The sequence below is a fragment of the Rutidosis leptorrhynchoides genome, chromosome 6 (genome assembly GCF_046630445.1).
Source record: "Rutidosis leptorrhynchoides isolate AG116_Rl617_1_P2 chromosome 6, CSIRO_AGI_Rlap_v1, whole genome shotgun sequence".
In the NCBI taxonomy this organism is placed as follows: domain Eukaryota; kingdom Viridiplantae; phylum Streptophyta; class Magnoliopsida; order Asterales; family Asteraceae; genus Rutidosis; species Rutidosis leptorrhynchoides.
This window is the reverse complement of record NC_092338.1, coordinates 189826483-189831736: the sequence shown is the minus strand read 5'-3', so window position 1 is coordinate 189831736 and position 5254 is coordinate 189826483.

The following is a 5254-nucleotide window of genomic DNA, read 5'->3' as shown; positions in this document are numbered from 1 at the left end:
TCATCGGGTAAAACAGTTTAGTTTAGTCCAAAGCAAAAGTATTTTCAGTTATTTGTTACAGATATATGTGACATATGTTTAAAATAACTTGGTAAATTTTCCCACACTTGGCTTTTTATTTTTCTTTTTATCGTCCTCTATTCCATTTTAAATGAATTTTGACATTTTAGTTTGTTTCTTAATTTATGTTCTTTCCGAGGTAACAATAATTTCGGTGTTAAAACCTAGTTTTATCGTTCATAAATATGTATAAACATGATTTTGAATTCATTTAATTGAAATTTTTGAAAAATTTTACTAGAATTGGGTAGTCAGTATATAAGACTAGGGCTGTTCTTTTTTATCAGAGAGCACTAGATTCTAATACAACTACTGCTTTACTAGTATTTTTAATGGTAACCAAGTGTTTAAGATAAAAATTTTAAAATCCGAAAGAATTTAACTCCTTCCCACACTTAAGATCTTGCAATGCCCTCATTTGCAAGAAATCAGTAACAATTTAAATTATTGAGGGTGATTTGTGTGAAAATGATTAAATTTTTACCAAAGTTTCCAAATATATTGGCGTTTGTTTGCTGAATGATAAATGGTGCACATCATTTGTTCATTCCGTCTTGTTATTTCACATATATTTTGCATCTTGTCGTCAAAATTAGTTGCTTTTGCTGAACTTAATGTCAGTCTTTGAAAATGCGTTGTTTTACCCTGTTGTGTACATAAGATAAACTGCAAACATATATACATATTTTTGAAGTTTGGTATATTACCCCACATTCAAAAATTATTAAAGTCTAAGAATAAAAGTTAGATAATTATAAAAATGATTACAATATTAACAAAAGTATTAAACGTATCAATAATTACAAATTACAAAATAATAAAAAATAATAAGTAAACTAAGGATGATATTGGTACCAATAGGGGTTCCAGGCATAACCATAAGTGCTATAGAATGCTTCGGCAGGGTCATACGTAGGATATGGTGGCTGCATCTCTATAGACCAAGGAGGGAAGATGGGTTTCGGTGTAGGAATATAGTTTCTACCTATATGTTGGCAATGTGCTATGATTTGGTTCTGATGAACTTGCCAATCTTCAAATGCTCTCTGTCTAGCATTTTCGTATTCCTGAGAAGCTATAAACCTATGCATTTCTTGCATCTCATTCCCCCCTCCTACATTATCTTGTTGCTGGTTTCTCTCCACCTGTGGATGTCTACCATGGTATCGTACTGCGGCGTTATTTCGCCTCTTCAAAACTTTTGCACCATGGTATACATTTAAACCTATAGTATCGCGGGGTTCCGGCTCTTCTAGTAATAATCCCCCCCGACTTATATCCACACCGAGATATTCACCAATCAAAGTAATAAAAATACCACCTCCTATTATGCTATGTGGTCGCATCCCCCGAACCATAGCTGATAAATAATAACCCACACAATATGGTATACTTACAGCGCTCTGTGGGTCTCGAATACACATATGGTAAAACAAATCCTGTTCATTTACTTTTTCCTTGTTTTTACCCCTTTGTGTAATCGAATTAGCTAAAAACCTATGAATCACTCTTAATTCGGCTCTATCTATATCCAAATAAGAGTAATTTCCCCCTTTGAAACGGTGATGGCTTGTCATTTGACTCCACACACCGTGTGTATCAAAATTCTCATCTATCTTTCTACCGTTTAGTATCAATCCTCTACAATCGGCAGACGCTAACTCCTCAGGCGTATATATACGTAAAGCCTGAGCCATGTCCAGTAAATACATGTGGCGCATCGAACCGCCTAACAAAAATCTAATAAAAGAACGATCGGTTAAACTAGCTACCCGATCATTCAACTCTATACTACATAACAATTCTTCACACCATACTTTATATACAGGTCTACGTATGGTGAATAAACATATCCAGTCATTAAAAGAAGAATTACCATACCTCTGTACAAGTAATTCCCTAATTGGCCCGGCCAATTCTACAGCTTCTAAGGGTCCCCATTCTATGACCCTCGGTACCTCAACAACCTTAGAGTGAAGAGTATGCAAACCCCGTTGATATTTTGGATAATCTATCCAAAGTCTGTCAAATCTCAGGTTCGGGTGCAACTCTTCCAAATGCATATCGGAAAAAGTCATGACTGGATGAGGTACATCCTGCTTGTAGTAGTTATTCACCTCCTGTTGTTCCAAATTCTCAGCAGGAGCATTGCGGGCTTGGGATGAAGATTCACCCCTTTCATTCTGCAAAACACATCAAACACAAATTTTGTGCATTCAAATATGCATTAGTGTCAGCAAAATCATCAATCAAAATAATTACAATGACATTATCAATTTATATCAAACTTAAGCTCATTTTCATATTTTCATCAAATCTACACTTTTTCAAATAAGCATATACGAAAATGTTCGCCAAGTTCATAAGCATTCAACTCAAATAACATGTCAAAATAATCATTACTAGCAATTAAACAAGTCTCAAATGGCATTATCTTTCAAAATCAAGTTCATGAATTTTAGACTTGAAAAAGTCCACTTTAATTCTCAAAATCATGTTTAGGCTCAAAGTTTGGATCATTTAACTACCTAGACATGTTACACTACTCAATTTAGCAACAATTCATGACAAAAATCGGCCATAACCTGTTTATATCAAAAAGCCCCAAATTTGCTCAAGAACACAAACCCTAGATTACTCAAAATTTGAAGTTTAAGGCTTCTAATCATGTTAAACAGCATCAATCTAGGTTATACAAGCATAATACATAAACAATTTAAGCCTAATTACACTAAAAAGCATCAAAATCAAATTGTGGAAAAATTTGCTCAAGAACACCAAATTTCGAATTAAATGGTGTTTAGGTGTAGAAATTTACCGTTTTTCTTGAGTAATTCTTAGATAGCATCCTTCTCAACATGATTTTAGCAAAAAATTTGGTGATTAACGGTTAAAAATTGGGATTTTTGGGGGTGTTTTTCGGGTTTTTCGGGTGCAGAATTCGCTGTGTTTTTGTTGTTTTGGGTTGGGGACTGATCTGTTCTGCAGTTATATTTTTTTTTCCGGTTTTTAGTCTCTCCGCGACTCGCGGAGATTTAAGCTCCAAACTCCGCGACTCGCGGAGTTTGGTATATATATATATATATATATATTTTTTTTTTTTTTTATAATCATTAACTTTTGAAACAATTAAGTACTTAATTTTAAAATTTTGTTTCCCTTGTTATTTAGGACGAGGTCGTTTCGGATCGATGTCCTAGTCCGTCCCTCGACAAAATTTTAAAATTTGTCTTTTTGTAGCGATTGTTTTAAAAGCTAAGATTTTTGGGTTTTTTCAATGTTTTTGGCATACTTTAATTCAATAAGATTAAAAATAATGATATTAAAAGTTCTCGTCCCTTCCTTGGGTAAAGCAATTTCGGTTCAAAAACCTAGTCTTCAACTTACGACGAATTTTAAAAATCATATTCTTAACTTAATGAGAAAGAGTAAATTTTTGTTTTAAAATTCACACAACTTAAATATAAAATTCAAAATTAATATTAAAAATTCACACCAAACTTAAAATTTAAAATGCATAAAATTAAAAATTTATATTTTAAAAATTAAAAATTCACACCAAACTTAATTTAAAAATTTATAAATTCATATCAAACTTATATTAATTTTTTCAAATATTTACAATTTTAAATATATTGTTTTTACAAAGTTTACAATATTAATTTAAGATTTAAATATTAATTTTAAAAATATGGTAAAAATAAAATTAAAAATCTTTTTGTCTTTTTATCCCACTTTAATCAATCAAATATTATCAAAAATATGCGCCCCTCTTTTCGGTAAAGTAATTTCGGTTCCAAGACCTAATTTAACTCATGACGAATTTTTGAAATATTTTGGGTTGATTGATTAAAGATATTTATACCTTAAGAATAAACGTTAAATTTCGCAGTGATGTAATAAATTTTTGAATGATATCAATAATTTCGGTCGCCAAACCTAATTTTATTCAATACCAATTTAATACTTTTTAGCGAACAAATTAGCGTTTATTATCAAAAGGTTAAAAATAAAAATAAAAACTAAAAACTGTACAGACATACCTGTGAAATAGATTTCTTAGTTATATGATCTATTCCATTCATAAGATAGTCGGTTTAATTGATTTTCCATGGCTACATAGGCGTAACCTCGAGCATTCAGTGTCTTTTCTTCTAAACATATGAACGGTCCGTCTCTGCATAAAGTAACAAATTCGGTATTTGAATAGGTTTGATTATTTGAACATTTACCTCCATGTGACCATTTTCCGCATTTGTGACATCATTCTAGGTGTCGTGCTCTTCTTTTCGCTGCGGATTTTGATTTTCCTTTACCAAATTGTAACTTATTATCTTCGCATCTGGATTCTTTTCTAACTCCGTCCATTCTTTCTCTGATTACTGATACTATTTCACTCGGTAGTATGTCATTATTACGTTTAGTGATCAAAGCGTGTAGCATTAGACCATGGTTTAGTTCACAGGCAGTCTTCATTTCGTAAAAACCTAAAAAAAATAAAAATTCAGAATGGGGGGAGAAGACTAGTTCTTTAGGGTCTGCTAGGGAAAGACCATTCGGGTTTCATTTTCGAGAACTACACGAAAACAGACAATCTAACTCTAACAGAAATACATATTATCCTTTAAAGACTTGATTCTCCCCATACTTAGTTAGCTGTGGTGTCGAAATTGTGATTAATTTCGTTGTCGACTTCCATCGGACCATGTATGTAATGTTTAACTCTGTGACCATTAACTTTAAATTCTATCCCATTTGAATTTATTAATTCTATCGTTCCGTATGGGAAAACTCTTTTGACTATGAATGGTCCAGACCATCTTGATTTCAATTTTCCAGGAAATAGCTTGAATCGTGAATTGAAAAGAAGAACTCTGTCTCCTTCTTTAAATTCTTTTGAACTTCTGATTCTTTTATCATGCCATTTCTTCGTTCTTTCTTTATAGATTAACGAATTTTCGTATGCTTCATGTCTTAATTCTTCTAATTCGTTTAGTTGACTTAATCGTAGACGTCCGGCTTCATGTAAATCAAGATTACATGTCTTCAAAGCCCAAAATGCTTTGTGTTCAATTTCTACTGGAAGATGACATGCTTTTCCATAAACGAGTCTAAAAGGTGTGGTTCCAATTGGAGTTTTGTAGGCTGTTCTAAAAGCCCAGAGTGCATCCTCCAATTTAATGGACCATTCCTT